The sequence below is a fragment of the Cupressus sempervirens genome, chromosome 7, assembly GCF_028749045.1.
Source record: "Cupressus sempervirens isolate cs-2001-9-10 chromosome 7, ASM2874904v1, whole genome shotgun sequence".
Classification (NCBI taxonomy): domain Eukaryota; kingdom Viridiplantae; phylum Streptophyta; class Pinopsida; order Cupressales; family Cupressaceae; genus Cupressus; species Cupressus sempervirens.
In genome coordinates, this window is record NC_143124.1 from 234673648 (window position 1) to 234695723 (window position 22076).

The 22076-nt window shown below is 32.4% G+C and overlaps 1 pseudogene; it reads left to right on the forward strand.

Moving 5' to 3' along the window:
- The first annotated feature begins 12059 nt into the window (after positions 1-12059).
- LOC149546367 (uncharacterized) lies at positions 12060-19926 on the forward strand (annotated as a pseudogene).
- The last annotated feature ends 2150 nt before the right edge of the window (positions 19927-22076 follow it).

Below are 22076 nucleotides of genomic sequence, written 5' to 3' on the forward strand. Positions count from 1 at the left end.
AGCCACAAGTCAACCTCCAACATATATTAAATACCAAATTCCTTAAAAGGCTTACCACACTTATTAGATACATCTAGAATAAATAACCAAGACCCAAATAGGTCCACACAAGCTCCAACAATTGATCCACATCACGATCTAAATCCTCATGTAATAAATGCACCAAATCATCCAAAAAAATCCATGAGAAATCCATCCCACAAGCCACATTGTCGAGCTCCCACAAACATTGTCGAGCAACATAGTAGATGTCGGGCAACATAATGTAGATGCTGAGAAAGCCTTTAGTGACCAAGCCCCTTTAGTAATCGAGCACCTTGGCCAACACTACACCCACTAGTGACTGAGCACCACTCCTACAAGTAAATTCTCCAACTCCAAGGCCAAAACCACTTCACCCTGTAGGTTTGCCAACTACCCTAGGATGCTCCTGCATCAATAAACTACATAGTGTTAGCTAAAATCTTACTAGAGAGATTAAATAATTTACAAATAAATAGGATTTTAGAGGGATCAAACTTCACACCATGTTATGTTCATACTGGAAAAGAAGTAGCTCTTTCAATTCCAGGGCCTTAAATTCCACCATTTTACAAACAAATTAGTATTTTAGAAACTAGATTCAAAGGACTACAAATATTTTTAGTCATATCTTCAAATTCTTGTCAAAGTTCATAAATTGCTAATTTAAGAAAAAGTGGCATCTTATACCCCACTTTTTAGCACCACAACTTTGTGCACTTACCCCAAGAATTTGTGCCTGGGTCCCCTAAATGATACTAGTGCATATGAATACATGTTCAAGGTGGATGATATAGCATAGGCTTCTATAGGGACCGAAGCACCTCATGGAGAAGTGCTTCACATGAGATATTAGGAGGGGAATGTAGAGCCATGGGCTCATATTGTTAGTGTAAGACTAAACATTTAAAGTTTGTGAGAAAAATGTAGTTTTAACTAGGGTTCACATGACTAACTAAATCTAACAAATAAGATGATTTGTCTCTAGTATGCCTAATTTGAAAGCTACAGAATAGTGTGACTTTCAATTGAGCATCACTACAACTTTTGGCATAGAGCGAGATCTCCTTGCCAAATTCAAATAATGTCAAATCTCCTAGAATGGAAAGAACTTATTGTAGGTATGAAGTCTTGTATCACTTGATGACATGATGATACCTCACATGAGCTCCAAGTTACAAGGCATAAAATTATGATGCCAAATCATTCTTAGTGCACCAAGTTAGGGATACTTCGATATATGGGGTCATTGTGGATGTTCTATGCATCCTTGTTTGTAGAATGAGTGATAGTTTCCTAAGTGTATATATGAATATCTTCTTAGTTACATAGAACATAATCAAAAGTGATAATGTTGAACATAATTGCCCCTACGTATTATGCTTGGATATAATCAATGGGAAATATTTGAATGTTGGTTATCTTTCATGACATAATTGATACAATAAATCTTGTGTATCTTAGCAGGGACCCCTTATTTTGATGGCCAATTATCATAATTGTGAATTAGTTAGGATATTGATTACTAATGTTATTAATGTTTAATCTAGTGTATAGTTCTTGAAGTCTCTTTGATTGTTTAATAGTATTTTCATATGAAGATAATTAAGTGAAATAATAATAACTATGAAAAATATACTAGGTGTGTTGCAATGACCATCTCCTTCCTTTTTATAATACATACTTAATAATTTTTGATAGTATGGATTTTTAAGTGATATTTATCATGAAAATAATCTTAGGTGATCTTAAAATAGCCAACTAGTAAACTCAACACTATAAAAGTGAAGTGGTAATAATTTTACATGAAATGATTTAGTCTTGATATCATCAAATGTGACACTCTCACTCTTGATGAGATAGTCCTCTTAGTTTTTATAGTTGAATCCTAATTAACACATAACAACTAGGAAGTAGAAGGTAGTTAAGGGTTTCCCCTTCTTTCTCCACATTTTCCTCCACTCATCTCCTCTAAATAAATCAGGTTGTTCATTGTAATTTGGATATTTTGGCAATGCAAGAAAACTATGCCAATTTGTTCATGCACAAGTGTAGATTTTGTGCTTAGATGTAGACTGAATTGTTGTCATTAAATGAAGTAGGTTTTTCAAAATTTTGTGTCAATCAAAATTATGATGTGATGATATTTTATTGAATTTACTATGATGTTTTTGCTCTGATCAAGAGGGATTTGAACCCAATCTTGTAGACTTCAAGTTGCATATATTTATATAATTATAATTTGGTTTTAAGTTTGATCTTTGGAGATATTAGATTTTTTATCAAATTTAAAGTTAACGTAGGACGTTGAAGGAAGGGAATATCTCGCAGACTTTGTGTTGCTTCATTTCTTTTGTATGTGCATATATGGTGAAACACATGTTGGAGACTTTGAGTTGCACATGCACTTTATTCTTGATCTCAAAATATCACAAGGAGCCATGGAAATACTTTGAGTATTCATGAGTTTCTTGGCTACATAAAAATATTGGCACGCTAAATATTATTTGTACATCTAACCTTTTATTTATCAAAATTATTTCTCTGACAAATTCTTTGTAAGTAAAATACACTATTGGTTTAAATTGTAATGCAATAGTAACATCTATTCTGAAATAAGAGTACAAGATGAATGTCTTGTCATGATTTAGCTTAGTGTAAATAACCAGTGAAGTTTTTTTTTATGCCAGTAACAATAAGAGGGTGGAAGCTTCCTTGAGAAGTAGAAGAGACTTTGTCTCATATGTTGTGGTTGGAATCACTATTTTACAATTGACTCTTAAAAACTTCTAGTTGCAAACTATCAATGGCTTTGTAAGGTGTGGTCATATAGTGACTTACAAAATTTACACCTAACACATAAGGCTTGTAATTTTGAAAATATACAAATTACATGAAAATTTCCTCAATGTGATATTAAGTACAATATTATATTATAAGCATTCCATGTTCAAAAACCTCGTTGATGAGTTTTCAAGCCCATTCTTAAGGTACCAATAAAGTAAAAGCCTATGCAGGTCAAAGCTTTTAGATATGACTATAAAAGCCTAAAAGACAAATCATTAGAGAAAGTATTAGCAAAACTCTTTGCGTAAATTCTAATAACCTTAACAAAAACCACTTTCCTATGACTATTCGAAAGATTGAATAATTTAAAGACTTTAATGATGTCGTAGTAATTTTTGAAATAGTTACTTTGCCATGGTTTTTCACATGCTTCCATTACCTACTCTATCTTTTTCCTTTTCCATAGGATTTACATCTCAATATAGTTATGCAATTTGAAAGCATGGAATAATAATCCATGTGAACCACAATGACTAAACTTTTTTTCTTCATTCCTCTCCTCTACCATTGATTTTTCACCATTTACAATTTCCAATTTGAGTACTCACATTTCCAAGCATAAAATCTTGGGCTTTTAGTATTTTTCCTATTCATTTATCTAATGCAATTTCCATTTCCAGTTATCCTTTTAGAATCCATACTTGGAATATTTTTTGCAACATTGTGTTCGAATAGTATAAGGTATGTGGTGGCAACAATCTCTGAACCTTGAAATCTCTTCGCCCTATTTCTCTAGCATAAGATTCTCTAGATCAATGATCTCTAACCCTTTTATCTTGAGTCATATTCTATTGGATTATATATTTTCCTATACGAAAAAGTTGATCCATCTATTTATATTCATTATCATTAATCCCTCTCTTTAACCTTTTTTTTTAATATTATTTAGTGGTATCAAAATTTTCTACACCTTGATCACACTTCTCCTTTAATAAGTATTAAGTACATCCCCATCCCCAATCATTTCTCCTCTTTGTATATTTTTGTTGACTTTTCCTACAAACTTCCTTAAAATCAAAGTCATTGTTTAGTAAGCCTAAACCCTAGTTCCCAACTACTCAATGTTTCTTAGACCATTATAGATCTTACTAACCAATAAAAACTTATTGTGAAAAATAATTATTTTAATAACCAAGCCATTCTTGATATTGATAGTGATATTTTACTATGTTCATCTAGTCTCATTTTTAGACTAATTATAATATTAGACATCTTACATACGCCAAACCCTCCAACTAGTGGAAACATGTGTTTTGATATGATTAAACTTAATAAATTCTATTTCCAAGTAATGATATCCTTATGGGTACCTTTGTAAAAAATATACAGAATGACCAATGAAAAGGCATACACATCTATGCCTAGTGAAGGGGCCTTTATCCATACATAAGAAAACTCCATCCAATTTTACACCTTCACAAATTAAAAAATTATATTATGATAGCTCGATAGATTAGTAATCTACCTTCATCTCTTAGAGATTTTCTTGCAAAGACTACTCTCATGTAATTATCTATATTATTGTTGATAAGATTTTCCATATCCTTAGTCCTATGAAATATATTAGCACTTGAAAAAGAATTTTCAATTGAGCCATGATGTCCAAGCGAAAGCAGAAATTCTAAAGGATATTTGGGTTTATTCCTATAAAATTAAAAAATAAAGAAAGAAATCTAATGAAGACTAATAATCAAAGTATATAAGTGCACTAGAAGGTAAGTAGGTATAAAATTATTGTGTTTGAATATAAAATAGGAGATAAATAATTTAAAAAATTAATAGAAAAAATTGAGGTAATGTTAAGTTTCTTATACTACCCCCTAATATTTATTAAGGTGTTAAAAAGATAGGAGCTAAAGATCCATAAATTAAATCAAATCAATAATTATACAAAATTTTGATAACAAGAAATTAAAAGAATGTATTAGTGAAATCATGGTAGCGTTTGAAGATAACTTATTGATGACGATAGAAAAGAAGGAAGAATAAATAATGTTGATGCAATTTTAAGACCAAGAAAAATGATATATAAAGGGCTAGAAATGTAAGAAGCATTAAGAGAGTATATCAAGAGGGATGCAACTAATAAAAAAATACTAGTACGAGATAGGTAGATCTTCCATGTACACAAAATTCATGAATATTAAATTAAAAAAATGATTTCTAACATTATATATATATATATATATAATTAAAATGATAAAGCAAGTGAAAGGATATATTGGAACAATGTAAATAGAGAAGTTTGACCTTATTTTTAGGTATACTAAAAATGTGGGTGGTACAATGAAGAAGAATTAAACAAGGGAGGAAGTAAAGAAGTTTTAAATTGGTGAAGAGGAAATGATAATAAGCAATAGAATTGAAGAAGACATCTAATTTTAGAGTTTTTCAATAAATTTTTAGAGATGATAGACGAGAATGATTTCTAGATTGAAGAAAGGAAGAACAATTTAAAGAAAATTAAACATAGATCAATTACAAATGGTTTATTATGAAGTGACACATTCTCCAATCTAGAGAGGTGTCATGAGGAGAAAAACCTTATGAACAAAGAGTCTCCTCACATGTTTCAAAATGAACATAAATTTTTGAAAAGTTTATATTAATTAGTAAATAAAAGAGAGCAAGATCAAGAATCAATTGTGTATGAAGTTAGGGAGAGATATTACGAAGTGACTTCTTAAATGTTCAATTTGATCAAAATAGACAAAGATGCTACAATAACAATAAAGATCAAAGAGTAGAGAATAGATAGAAAAGGGTATAATCACTAGCCAGGCAAAATAAATAAAACACTCCCATTTTTACTCATAGAAGATGAGTGGCTTTACAACTACCAATTTCATTTATTCTTCATTTATTCTTGAAGTTTATTAATATTTATCAACAATCTCCTTTTGCTCATATCCTAAGACGAAATTTCTCTGTGGTACACTGTCAAACAATTTGGAGGTCTCGTGTATTACATACATGTATACCTGAGCGATTGCAACAACAAAATTTGATAAAATATTCTATGTTTTAACGGATATTATAATGTGAATATATTTCTTGCACATTTTATTCATATTGCAGCTTTAAACTAAAATCTATAGCGTCTGCATTTACACATACTAAAGCTTGAGGACCCTAACAAAGGTTGTAGATCCTGCATTCAAATATAGCGATTGGAATTTCTTCAACGTTTCTAAAGCCTTTGAAACAAATATTTTATTGGGAATATCATACAACCAGAGAATATTGTTGTGGCGGCGGTATTATGTCGAACAGTTAAGATCTCCCTTCTTCCACGTTCTGCATACGTCTAACGAGGGCAGTTGCAACGATTGGATTTGACGAAATTCCAAAGTCTGAGCATGCTGCGAAAGATTAAGGAATCTAGATTGACACCTGCAAATAAAAATTTCTAGAAAGATTTTAAATGCTTTTCCACAAATCATCTTCCCAGGTATCCTGTAACGCAAAGACATTTCTATGAAGCACTCTGTCAAACAATTCGCATCACCTTCCACATTTTGCAAGCATCACAGTTCTCTGCAACAGGCAATTCTTCCTCCTCTGCAAGGCATCTTTTCACAATAGATATGAGAGCGAGTGAGGGAGAGCAACATCTGACAAAGTTATGATTTGCAGGCGGTAACTTAACCCGTGAGCCAGTGGGCGGGAATAAGAATTGAGTTTAAATTTTGAATTTGTGCACATTCGGCAAATGCTTCCATTAACGGCGAATGTGAAGACTGAGATGAGTCACAACCGGGCCCACACTAGCCAACGAAGCGGTCAAAGCTTCGAGTGTGCCGGTTAAGCCCAGACCTCCTTGAAGGCACCGGCACGCCGTTTGCATTTCCGTCAGTCTCCAACTCCTCTGACACTTCCATCCTCCGTCCTCCTCCTGTTTTGTGCAGTAGAAGATTGGTACACGTACGGTGTCAAATTTACTATTTACTGCGTATGGTCAACTCGCGCACTCTTCTTACCTCGAAGAAAATGACGTTAGCTCTAAACGGGAAAGCCAAAATCTATATCTTGCACGGTCAAAAGACTGAAAAAATATTGTGATAACTTTAAACAAGTGTCGTAACTAATGGGAAGCATATTTAAAGTATTCGGGCAGTTAAAAGTAGTAGTTAAAGTATCTGGGAAGCATATTTTTAATAACTATTATAAAAAATTTATTTAAATTAAACACATATTAAAAAGTTAATAAATAAGTTATTAATAAGTATTATATAAGTGTAAATCAAGATTTGTTAGAATAGGCCAATACAAATAATCAAATGATAAATCAGAATTTGCTAATATGAAATTAAAAGTATTGCTCATATGAAATAAAGAGTTTAAAATAAGATTGTAAAATCCAGTCCTAGTTGAATATAAAAAATAAAATAATGAATTAGAAAATAAATTAGAATTAGGATAATCAAATCTTTAGAATTGTTGATTTGTGTAAAAGATAAGAACATTCTTATCTTAAAATTAAGTTTAACAAATATGACAAATAATTAATCTAATTTCTAAATGATTAACCTATAATTTTTCATAACATAAATAAGAACAAATAACTAATTTAGACGATTAATAGATAATTGTGGATCACTTTGATTATATTTTTATAACTATAATTTAAAACTATAATCTCTCACACATGTTAGAAATACAACATGATTTGTTTGAACCAAAAACATATTGGCTTTCTTAAAATAGATCAAAATATCTATAATATTATATACATACATACATTATACCATATTAATATTTATAAACATAGGATTCTAATGCAACATTTTCTAGACCACCTTAAAGGCAATTAGGGTTCAACAACTGATACAAAAGTTATTTAAATTAGATACATATTATTAATAAGGTATATGAATAACTATTATTAAAAATTTATTTAAATTAAACACATATTAAGAAGTTAATAAATAGAATCATAATAATTTAATATTTACTAATAATAATAATCTATTACAATAGTTCATTATAAAAATAATAATATTATTAACATACTATATAAATATTTGAAACCCATTAACAATTTATTAAAATACAATACTTTTCTTAAAATCTTAAATCAAAATTTTAAACTTATACTATATATATAACAATTGAGAATAGGGATTTTGGAAATAGAAATAGCGCACAGTATCGGATGAAACAGAAGGAGGATAGAGGATGAAAGTGTCAGAGGAGTTGGGAGACTGACAGAAATGGAAATGACATGGTGCAAATAAGTTGCATCGTAGCCGGTGCCCTCCTCTACATTGCTGGAAAAGGAGAACACAGGATGTTGGGGACTTCCTTAAACTCATGATTATGTTAATGAAATGGAATGAAGATTTTTAATGATGTTTATGAAATTAGGTAATTTATAGGATCTAGATTTGAGAACAATATAATGATGATTAAAGAATTAGTTCAATTTATGTAGTTTATAGGATCTAGATTTTAGAACAAATAATGAACATTAAAGAATCAATTTATGAATCTTAGAAACAAATCAAGATCAGTTATTAATCTCTGTTGAAATCTTCTTTGATCGATTCCTAAAAAGTCTCTATAGTGGCCTTCGTTGGTTGGTAGCTCGTAGGCTTCGTGCCTCATAGGTCGAACCCTCCATCAACCAAAAAAAAAAAAAAACAACTATTCTTTGATCAAGTTTCTTTTTTTTTGACTATTGATCAAGTAATATGTCATTCTTATGATTCATTCATCATCCTTGAATAAATTATTTGGAGCCTTGACACAGAAACTTAACTCTCAGAATATTTGTGCATTTTCTTTGAATGTCTTCAAAAAGTAACAATTCATGATGTAATGTAATTAATTTTCCAATGACTCAAATATGGAAAGAAGACAAACCTTGTCACTCCATTCCTCTTTGCATGTTTTCTAGCTCTGTCTTCCATGCCTAAGATTGTGTGAGATAGTTCTTATCTAGGCAAACAACATTTTTGCTTTCTATTTTATATCCACTTCTCTGTAGTCCTTTGGTTGATGTTCACACGTGGGATTGAAATACTTTATATTGTTCTCTTCTTCTCCCAAGTTGTTTTGACCCTAATATTACTTTGACATTCTCTTTTACATAGGGGAAGAAATTCCTAATCTATATGTCAAAATTTGTCATTTTTTTTGTGAACCTCTGTAGGTGAGTGAAGAGCTTAAAGCTAACCTTTTGGCTTTCTTGCATTTATGGAGCTCTTTGTATAACTCATGTAGTGTGATGTAGTCTAAAAGTGTCATTTTAAGATGTTCATCTAGAACCTATTATGTTCACCCCCCAATAGCCACTTACCAAAAAAAATGTACTTTCTGTACAAATGGACCAATTAGAAACCAAGAAAGTTAAAAAATGATCAACTATTTGTGTGTGTGTGTGTGTGTGTGTGTGTGTGTGTGTGTGTGTGTGTGTGTGTGTGTGCACGTGCGCGTGCGTGTGCGTGTGTGTGTGTGTGTGTGAGATTGGCTATTAGTACATGTGCTAGTATTTTTGGACCTTTTTATGAGGGGGGGGGATAGGTAACGGTAAGATGTGGTGGCAATACAAACACGGGCGACAACTAGCTTGTTTCCCCTACTTCTTATTTTCAACATTCACATTTAATCATTCATGCAAATCAATTCACCATCTACTCAACTACTTGATTTTTTTTTATCAATTTGGTCTTTCATCTATTTAGTTTTTTCTCTACTACAATTTTGGGCTAAGAGTGATCTTCCATTTTTCATGTTCTCTCCACACAACCTAACAACCCAATCCTTGTGATGTCTCAATCAAGAAGGCTTCAATCTCTATTAAGGTGATCTTGTAAGGGATTGTGGTTTTAATTTTGAAGTTGTGTGTGATAATGTATCATCATAATATTTCTATTTGTCTCCATCTTGATATTGACAATGATAAAGATCTCACTTTTAATAAGGACCTTAACATGAAGGTTGTCTCTTTGCTCCTAACATAGTTGCATCAAGTTTATAGAGGTAGGTAGGAAAAGAGTGTCAATAATGTCAATAATCTTATACTTTTTAGTTTATTTTTTAAAATGTGAGGTTGCAATTTATATTGAAAATTGTATTATCTGAAGCACAAAAATATTGAGGAAATAATAAAAAAAGTTGCAAAAAATGTAATTATGAAAGTATAATATTACAAAAGAGTTAAAGTAATAAATTCATTAATACACGAAGACTCATCATCATCAAGTTTGGATTTCAAATCATCATTTGTAAGAATATGACTATCTCGAACTAGCTTTGAATGAGTCATTTGTTCAATACATTAAGTATCCACATTATTCACTAATTATATTTGAGCTTTGAAATATACTTTAACTATGTTATGATATTTTTCCCATTTACTTCATAATATATGTAATTATCAATATTTATCTTGTAACAATAATAAGACATTATATGTAAAAAAACATTATAAATATTTAAAGAAAAACCTATATGTGTTCATTAATGATCTTTCCTTTTATAATGAAATGTTCTTCCATGTGAATGTAATGATAGTTAGATAATCATTAGAGAAAATATTTATTTAGTGTAAGTGTATTGTCAAAATTAAGCATTCAATAGATTATTAATTGAGGGGATTCATATTTCATCCATCAATATGTTACACAAGCTTATCTTATGACATATGTATAAGAAAATGAATATTGTAGGATTAATTGTTGTAACTTTTTGCATATTAAATTTATTTTTTATATTTTTTCAATATAGGTGAAAAGTTTTATCTTGTACTTGTTAAAGAGATGCAAAATATTGAATTTTATTATAAACTATTGTTAATTTATTTATAAATCAATTTGTACTTTACCATTATTTGCCTTTCTAAAATATGGATTAATAGCCACCTAAATAAATGTTAGATGTTACCTAGGATTCACCTGATCAAATTAATAGCCACCCAAAACATCTAGAACATATTCCCCATTATTTCAAATCTTGTTCTCTCCTCTCTTTTTCTATGGTACCTCCAAAAGTCATCAATAGTTTTTTTCCTTTATAACTAGAATTCTTGTACTTCCTTGTTTGATGTGAAAATATTGGATGGATTTGTCACTTCCATATACCAATCTAAGACTAGAATCATTGCAAATTTCTTGTTGTGGGTCAAATTTAAGAAAAAGAAAAAGTCTAGATTTTTTAGTTTCTTGGATTGAATGCTTCAAACATTCATAACTTCCAAACATTTAAAAACATTTCTCATTGTAAATGCCATAATATTAAAAACTACAAACAAATATTTTCCAAAAATAATTATATGAACAACATTAACATCATTTAATAAAAAACACTAACTTCTAATTCAAAATTTACACTAAACAAATATAATTTTTAAAAATCACAAAATTCAAATTATCCATACCTATGCACTAAATAGAAAACATCCCAACCAAATAATCAACTTAACATTTCCCAATCAAAGACATACCAATGCACTTAAAAGACAACATTCCAACCAAATAATCAACTTAGCATCTCCCAATCACGGACCTACCTTTTACAAAAGAACATATTAAAAAGCAATTTTATCGTATGAACTTAATGATGTTCAGTATAAACAACAATATCAATGTCTCAAAATTATTAGATAATTATTTATGAGACGAGATTAACCATCAATATTGAAGCCCAATTTGTAATTAAAGAAAACAAAGAGGATTCCCATTTAACGTGTGGTAGGTACCTGAGAGCAAACTTCCTTTCGCTTTCAACACATCTAAACAATAAAACCTTCCCTTTCTCCTCTGCTAAAATTTAAACTGCATTCTTTAACCGCCCGGATACTTTAAATATGCTTCCCATTTAGTTACCACAACATTTTTTCAGTCTTTTGAACGTGCAAGATATAAGTTTTGGATTTCCTGTTTAGAGCCGACGTCATTTTCTTCGAGGTAAGAAGAGGAAGAGTGCGCGAGTGGACCATACACAGTAAATAATGAATTTGACACCGTACGTGTACCAAAATTCTACGGCACGAAACGGGAGGAGGACGGAGGACGGAAATGTCAGAGGAGTTGGAGACTGACGGAAATGCAAACGGCACGGTGCAAATAAGTTGCACCGTAGCCGGTGCCCTCCTTGAAGGGTATGCCCATTTTCCTAAATCAAATTGTTTAACAACATTATAAAGACGAGTAGTGAAGGCAAGAGCCCAGAAATCTGAAGAGATTGCCATGGCGACTAATATTGAGCAGCTCAACGAGGGAATCGATCATGAGGCGTACAACGCCGCACTGAGTCCGAAAATAAAGATAGCGGATGCCCAACTTGCAGAAAAGGTTCTCAAAAGTAGAACACTTGGAGGGGAAAACACCCTTCTCCATTTAGCTGCCGCTGTGGGAAATCTATCATTCGTTCAACAGCTCCTGCGACTCAATTCTCTGCTTGTAAGAGCTACAAATGCTCAAGGAAATACTGCATTGCACTTGGCTGCTCAGGGAGGCTTTCCTCATGTGGTAAAGCATCTGCTCTAACAAGAACAAAGTGATGTGGATGTCTTAAACAAGAATAAGGAGACGCCTCTCTTCAAAGCCTGCGAAAGCGGCGATTTATCCACAGTGAAGCAGCTATGTAAAGGGAAAACGCCAAGGCTTCTGCAATAGACTCTGGACGAGAGAACCTGTTTATGTTGCAATAAACAGAGGAGATTTAAGTGAGTGTTTTGAAAAAATTATGTTTTTATTTGCGTGGATGATAGTATAGTCCTAGTTTGTTAGTAATGGAGGACTTGTGTTTTTAAAGATTGGTTACAAGGTTAAATTCTGAGAGGGAAAAGAATGTATACCCTTTAGTTGAAAAAAGAGGACTTAAACCCCATAAGAAAGATGTAAGACCGGGTAGTCTCCTATTACTATAAAATGTCTATGCACTCATTTACAGATTGTTCTTTATAATATACTATTAAAAAAATCTTCCTTAAGATTGATGCAACAATGCCCTCAGACTATCAGTGATTCCTTATTTAAACAACTATCAAACTTTTCGCCAAATAAATATCATTCCATGTCCCAAACTTTCTTCACTTGAAATGAGTTAAGCATGGCTGTCTTTTTTTTACAGTTGTTTTATTCTATTGATCTTATTATTATTTTCAGCTTTGATTTCTTCACTGTTGGTAGCTGTTTTATACATTATACATATGGTACTTCATGGCTTTATTTTCTCTATGTTCACGATTTTGAGTCTTTAGTTGAGGTTTTTATCGCTTGAGCAAAGGGTAAACTAGGCATTCTTAGCTTTAGCCATTCTTTAACAAGAGCTTCCCAAACTTAAGGTAATGTTGTAGGATGTCTCTTTTACAGATCTGGTGGACCGGATTCTAAAGTTGCTAGATGCAAATGATTTAATCCAAGAGAAATATAAACATGGAGATACAGCCTTGCATATAGCTGTTGCCAGGAACGATGTGTATATAATAAAGCAGTTAATAGAGACTAAAGTACCCCAACTGTGTTAAGTTCTTAATGACAACAAAGAAACACCGCTTTGTATGGCGGCGAAGCTGGGGCATCTGGAAGCAGTCCAAGAGTTGATAAAGTGGCGGCCAGACGCTGTTGAAATACCGAACAGTTGTGGAGTGAACGTACTGCATTTAGCTGCCCAAGTTAGCCAAGTCAGAATTGTTGAATACTTGAGTAAAAAAGTGTTTTTATTAGACTTGGTGAACAGGGGACTTGACAAGCCTCCAGAGGAAAAGCCCCCCCAAAGTAGAGAAAAAGATGCGGCTGGAGAAACAGATCGTTTTTCAAAGATAAGTGAAGGAGACACGCCTCTGCATATTGCAGCAAGGAAAAAAAGCTTCAATGTAAGTTTCTTAGGAAACAAAACTTTGGTTTATTTCCTTGAAGAAACAATGTACGAGTACTCGATTTGGGTTTGTGTAAGATTTCTTGGCCAGATCTCGTGAACTATTGAAATAGGTAACCATAAAGTGAAGTTAATGAAAGTATTTCCTTTGAAAATACCCAGCAAGGAAAAAGTTTAAATCCTTAAGCATTACTGTTTTTAATGGATTACCATTTCCAGTGAACTGAATCTGTGTGTGCATTTTGTAGATGGTGAGCTCGTTGCTGCGGATCGGGGGGATAAACAAATTTGCCCTAAATAAGGAAGGCTTAACGGCCCTGGACATTGTGAGAGAGAACACACAGTATCACGAATCTGACAAGATAATTGTAGTGTTGCCTAGTTATCCTTCGAAGCGCAAGCCTTTCTTGTACAGCGCTCCAAAGGTGAGCGCGGCCAAACATGAGGTTGCAATAAAGACGGTGGACAAAACATTTGACGACAGGCGCAACGTAGAGTTAGTGCTGGCAGTTCTGTTAGCAACAATGTCTTCTACGGCGGCTTTCACTATTCCGGGAAGTTTCGTGATGAAGGTAGAAAAAGGAGAGTCAGATAAGAACTTGGGTGCACCAATTCTGCTGGGATTAGACTCATTTAAGCTTTTTCTCAATTTTTTACTGTGTTGCATTTTTTCTTCGTGGTGCTGATGTGGCAGATGAATACCCCTATCACAACGGGAAATAAGATACTGTTCCTCTGTGCTACCAACCTTTTGGTTTGTGCCACGTTTGCCTTTACGGCCTATGGCTTCATGGCTGCAATGTACGCAATGCTTGACCGCAAGGCTCACAAGCTGGCTTGGTTCATTCTTGGGGCCTGCTTGATCATATGTGGTTGTGGTAATTTCACCTTTTTCTACATGGTTGGAAAGTTCTCCGTGAAGAAGGCCAGATTTAACGAAAGATAATAACAGAGATAATAACTGATTTTATTGCCTTACTGCCTTACACAAATGCATTACATAAGGCCTCTATTTATAGAGGGTATGAGAACTTTCTACACACAACACATTTTACACATTTTACACTATATTAAATATTACTTTAAAAACGTGGGTGGTTGGAACGACAGAGTGTCTGCTATGTAATTTATTAAGGACGGTGCTGGACGGCAGAGTTGTGGGCTGGACGTCTGCTTTTAATGACAAAAGTTAATAACTACCAACTACCGCCAACACTCCCCCTTAATTTTTGTCATTAACAAATTTTGCATCAGTAATACCCAATTTCTCTCGCAAATATTCAAAGTCATTCTTTGGTAATGGCTTAGTGAATATATTTGCCAATTGATCTTCAGATTTGCAGAACTCAAGGTAGATTTCTCCATTGTTGACCAATTCTCTGATGAAGTGGTATCTTGTATCAATATGTTTGCTCTTCTTATGAAATACATGATTTTTAGATAATGCTATTGTTGATTTGTTATCACAAAAAATTGGTGTTGGTTCCTCCTGATGATGGTGAAGATCAAACAAAATTCGACGCATCCATACTGCTTGACATGCTGTGGAAGTGGTAGCTACATATTCTGCTTCAGCTGATGAGATTGTCACTATAGGTTGCTTCTTTGATGCCCATGATATAGCTCCTGATCCAAGGTGAAAGATATATCCAGAAGTGCTCTTCCTGTCATCAATGCTACCTGCAAAATCACTGTTAGTATAACCAATCAAACCAAAATTGTTAGCTTTGGAATATAGAATTCCATATCCCATTGTTCCTGCAATATATCTCAATATCCTTTTTCCAACTTGCCAATGAGAATTTTGTGGTGATTCCATGAACCTTGAGATTAAACTGACACTATACATGATGTCTGGCCTTGTAGCTGTCATATACATTAAACTTCCAACAAGTCTTTTAAACATAGTTGGATCAACATTTGAGCCCTTTTCTTCCTTGCTAAGTTTTGTTCCTGTTGCAACTGGAGTTGACACTGGATTGGAATTCATCATTTTAAATCTCTTTAAAAAATCCTTTATATACTTGGATTGACAAATGAAGATACCTTTGTCACATTGAATAACTTCAATACCTAAGAAATATCTCATCAACCCCAAATCTGTCATTTCAAATTATTTCATCATTTCTGACTTGAACATGTCTACTGATAGATTTTCAGTGAATATTAAGTCATCAACATACAAGCATACAATCAAAATCTGACCTTCCTTATTAGTCTTAACATATAACGTGGGCTCATTGTTACTTCTATTGAATTGATTACTTATCATGTATGAATCAATCCTCTTCTACCAAGCCCTAGGAGCTTGTTTCAAACCATAAAGTGCCTTGTTTAGTTTATATACCTTGTTTTCATGCTCACTAACCTCATAACTAGGTGGTTGTTTAATATATACCTCTTCATCAAGAAAATCATTCAAAAAAGCTGATTTTACATCCATTTGATACACTTTCCAATCATTTTGTGCTGCTATTGCTAAAATAGTTCGAACTATGTCAAGTCTAGCAACTGGAGCAAATGTTTCATTATAATCAACTCCATATTGTTGTGAAAAACCTTTAGCAACTAGTCTTGCCTTGTGCTTAACAATTTCACCTTTTTCATCAAATTTAGTTTTGTAAACCCATTTGACTCCTATACATTCTTTTCCTTTAGGTAAATCCATTAATTCCCATGTGTTATTTCTTTCAATAGAGTCAATTTTTTCATCCATTGCCTTGACCCATTTATCTTCTTTAATTGCTTCATCAAAATACAATGGATCACAAGAAAATAAAGCAAAATTTGAGTAAATATCTACATTCTCTTCTTCTTGATCATATATTTCTTTTAAGCTTCTTGTCTTCTTACCTTTGTAACCTGGTGTTGAGAATGTTGAATCAGATTTATCACTTTCATTTGAACTTGGAGGTGTGGCACCTTGCACAAAGTTCCTTGGTGGAGTATTGGGTGTTGATTGAGTCCCTTGTTCCTTTAATTCATCATCACCTTGTAATATTGGTGCTCCTCTTGTGACTTGTTTGTTATCATTTCGTGCCATGAATCTTCTTCTTCAAATTTAACATCCCTGCTAATGATCAATTTCTTTGAAACAGGATTATACAATCTATAAGCCTTTGATTCTTCACTATAGCCAATAAAGATGCATTTTTCACTTTTATCATCCAATTTCTTTCTCAATTCAGATGGAACTAATGAATAAGCAACGCAACCAAAAACTCTAAAATGGGATACTGTATGTTTCTTACCATTCCATGCTTCTTGTGGAATTGTGTTCTTAACACTCTTTGTAGGACTCTTGTTCAAAATGTATATAGCACATGCTACTGCTTCTGCCCAAAACTCATTGGATAGATTTTTGGCCTTCAACATACTCCTTGCCATTTCCATTATGGTTCTATTCTTCCTTTCTGCTACACCATTTTGTTGTGGTGTGTACCTTATGGTAAACTGCTTCTTAATTTCATGAAATCTACAAAATTCTAGAAAATCATTAGAACTGAATTCACCACCTCTATCAGATCACAATACCTTGATGTAGTGACCACTTTGTTTTTCAACCAAATTTTTGAAATCCTTGAACTTTTCAAAAGCTTCACTTTTTTGTTTGAGAAAGTATATCCAAATCTTCCTACTAAAATCATCAATAAATGTTAGGAAATATATACTTCCTCCTAAAGATGGAGTTTGCATAGGTCCACATATATCACTGTGAACTAATTCCAATGGTGCTCTTGCTCTATATGAACCTCCTACTGGGAAGCTTTCTCTATGTTGTTTTGCCAAAATACAACTTTCACATGAACTTGGTGGTTTCAATATTTGAGGCAATCCTTTCACCATATTCTTCTTTTGTAATAAGCTTAAAGCATCAAAATGAAGATGACCATACCTCAAATGCCATAGCCACGACTAATCTGAGTATACTGTCTTGAAACTAACTTCTTTTCCTCCTTGAATGCAATGAATCTGGAGGGGGAACATTTGATTTTGTGTCATGTTGACCCTTGCAATTAACCTGCCACTAGGATTTCTATCCAAGATTGTGCAAACATCATTATCAAAAGAAACTTTGTAACCTTTTTGTACTAGTTGACCAACACTCATGAGATTGTGTTTTAATCTAGGCGCAAAATACACATCAGGAATATATCTTTTTCCTCCATTTTTTGTCAAGACATTTATAACACCTTTTCCCATTACAGAGACTTTACTATCATTTCCTAGCTTTACTTCAGATTTTACAGAATCATCCAAGCTAGCAAAAAAATCTTTATTTCCAGTCATATGGTTACTACATCCACTATCTAGGAACCATATATCACTAGAGCTTTCTTGAGAAACATTACAAGTTATAAATAAACTTCCTGAATTGTTATCAGATACATCTGAGTAATTAGCACCATTCTTTTCAATATCCTCTTGTTTCTTTCTACATTCACTTGCAATATGACCAAATCTCTTACAATAATGACAATGAATTCGAGATTCATCAAACCTTAATGATGGGTGTTGGAATGAACTTCTGCCATGTCCTCTATTAGAACTCTGAATGGATTGATTTGTTCTCTCTTCTTGATTTGGACTTCCATGTCCATCTATGCTTCTACCTCTTCCTCTTCCTCTTCCTCTGTAGTTTGATCTTCCTCTTCCTCTGCCAAAAGATACCTGCGATCTAAATGCATTCTCCAAAGAAGAATTGTTATTTCTGTTCATTCTTGATTCATGAGATAAAAGTGATCCCATCAATTCATCAATAGATAGTATTGTCAAATCTTTAGATTCTTCAATGGCAACAACAATGGCATCAAATTTTCTAGGCAAACAACGAAGTATCTTTTCAACAACTTTTTGATCTGTCAAATCATCACCATATGATCTAATTTGATTAACCACATTCATTACTTGATTTAGAAATTGATCAACTGACTTTGAATCTTTCATACACAAATTTTCAAAATCACGCCTTAAAGTTTGCAATTTAGAAATCTTAACTTTTGATGTCCCTTGATATGTTGTTTCTAAAATATTCCATGCAATTTTAGACTTTTTAGTAGCACAAATCTTAGGAAAAATTGATTCATCTAAAGATTGTTGAATTAGAAACAACGCTTTAGCATCTTTTTTCCTGTTATCTTGTAATTTATCATTTTCATCTTGTGTTAATGTAGACTCATCTTGTGGTTCAATAAAACCCTTTTCAATAAGATCTCATATGCCTTGAGAACAAAATAGTGTCTTCATTTTTATAGCCCAAAATTCATAATTTTTACCAGAAAATATTGGAATTTGTGGTTGAGCTATACTACTTCCTGAAGCCATATTAATACACAGTTACAACTGCACCTTACAATTTTAAACTTTTCTTTACAAAGCAAATCCACCAAACAAGTCCAAGCCAATGACATATAGCTTAAACAAACAACATTATAATGCTTATTTTCCCTTTTTAACAATTTTTTTTTTAACATTAGACTTCACTCCAAGAAATCAGCTCATACTTTCTTCAAACATTAAATTGGGATCTTTTCTTCTCTCAATCTTGGTAGCCACTAGTCTCCAACTTTAGAAGCTGATAATGATCTGCAATCAAGAAAATATTAGAAGCTCCATTCACTGCTACAGCAGTTATACACATCAACACATAATTCTTTTCTTCCTAAGCCCAGCTCTTCATGCTCTAATACCAATTTGAAGGCAAAGAGAAAGACAAATACACAGAGATAATAACTAATTTTATTGCTTTACTGCCTTACACAAATGCATTACATAAGGCCTCTATTTATAGAGGGTATGAGAACTTTCTACACACTACACATTTTACACATTTTACACATTTTACACTATATTGAATATTACATTAAAAACGTGGGTGGCTGGAACGACAGAGTGTCTGCTATGTAATTTATTAAGGACAGTGCTGGACGACAGAGTTGTGGGCTGGACGTCTGCTTTTAATGACAAAAGTTAATAACTACCGACTACCGCCAACATTTGAATGGTCTACTTCCTTTCCTTCTTGAGCTCGTGGGGGAGTGGGTGTGGATGACACTAGAAAGATGGGGCCTTTTGGACCTGGTGCGCTTGTCCGTACGCAAGTGGCTTGCATTCTTTTACTGCGATCGCCATGAGGATATGGCTAAGAAAGATACGGCTAACAAGGATGAGTCGGAGAAAGATATGGCTACGAGCAACGAAGGAAAACCACTCTCAGTGATTCATAAGGTTTGAAAATTTGTGTTTACGAGTCTTATCATTACTATGTCTTGCAATATGAATATGTGCATTTCATTGGAAGTGAACAGATTATTTATACCTGTGATACAAAACCATGTCAGACACCCGCATGCTTCGAGCTAATTGTATATTTGTATGTATTCTCAATACTCGAGTAGATTTTTTTTGGTTCGATTTTCTTTTGTGAAACCTATAAAATAGATACAAATTAGATTAAATTAATTAATGTTTGATAGATAAGAGGCATTTTATTCACACCTTATGTATATTGTTTCCTTGTTATTAAAGTGTAGTTGTATTTATTTAAGTGTATAAATGTTATATGTCATACAATTAAATCATATTGTAAAAAACATTATGAAGTTAGTAAAAATTGAATTTCTGTTTAGTTTAACTAAATATGAATAGTAAAACTAAATAATTATTCTTGTGCTTTGCACCAAGCATCAATTTTGTCTTGTATACAACTATAAGTATTGAATAACAAAATATCATATGATGTATTATTTAATCATATAATAGATAAATGCGTTGACTATATTGACTATATTAGTAACATAAATCTGTTTTGATAAATGAAAGTAAAGAGTTCAGCAAAATCAATAATCATAAAGTATTCTTAGCCTTAAATTGCAATGTAGGTTCATGTCAAAAAGTACATTATATGTAATGAAAGTTATAATCATGTAATGAAGTGCAATATATGTAATGAACATTGTAGCTCCATGCATAATATTTTACATAGTTGTAGTGAGATACATGAAACTTTCAACAATATTTTAATTTTAATTTTTTTTAAATCAAACTTAGACTCTTTATCTTTTCTATTGAGTTTTGTGTTTGTTGCTACATAATAGATGTTGGATTGTAAATTATCATTCTAAATATCTTCAATATATCTTATGCATGTTTACTTTAACAAGTGAAAATTCTTTTATCATTTGGTATAATTTCAATTCCAAGAAAACACCTCTATTCCTCTTTGGGTAATTACATTGTGGATTTTAGACTATTTAGTCAGCTATTCATAACTTAAAGATTCATTACTTTGGTAAATTCTTTATCAATATCTTCAACTTGATTCAGACATCTTTGATCAATATATTATTTACACCTACACTCCATTTTGTGAACAACCTAAGACTATCATGTATGTTTTTTGTTTGTACCAAAGTCAAGGAAGGACTTCTTTAAGGGGATTAAGGCTACCCAATTTTTAAGGCATATGATTTTGCTAGAAGATTGGTGATACTTCACTTTCAAAATTATCTAGATCTAGTGTGATTTCAAATGAATATCCTTTTAGTATTTGGACCTTTTTTTGTTATTTTCATTATTAATATTGTTGACATAATTATTAAATGCTTATAGTTATGCTTTTCTATAATGTCATTATATAGATCTAGGTGCAAATTAATAAAGTGATGCTTGAACCTATCCATTTTTTTATGCTTCTAAATATAGTAGTCATGACTACTTGTATAACTACTAAAGTGCCATTTCCTTCTACCTCCCATTAAGATCATAGACTTCTACATGAACATGGCCCTAGACATAAATAATCTAGCAGAATGTTTATAACATTTAATTACATTCTTCTTAACCTCCTTATGAATATCTCTCATAGCTTTAAAAAATTGTTGATTCATTTTGATCAAATTCATCCCTAATAAACTCCAATTCTGAATTATTTCTTTCCTAATTAAACTCAATCTCACTTGAGCTCTGAATTTTGCTTTTCTCACCCACCCATTTTTTTGGACAATATATTATTATTATTTTTTAATAAAATAAAGTTAATAGTCATTTTATAAAATAACAAACTCCCACTGTATAGGATTTTTGTAGCCCTAAAAGATTTTTTTTGACGGCAAGGTCATCTATTCTCATTTGAAGGGTTAGATAGATTTCAAATTATAAGGAAGCATCTTGGGTAGCATCACAAGTAGAACTTGGAAAAGTATCGAAAGACGTCATGTCAATTGACCACTAGTACCCAAAGAGAGTGATAAATAACTATGCTTTTGGTACTCCTGTTGGGCCATAGATCAAATCAAGTAGCCTCATATCTTCTTTGACTAATGTACTACCTTTTTTCTTTAGTATCACGATAGATGGGAAAAAATGTAGAATGGATTTTCAAA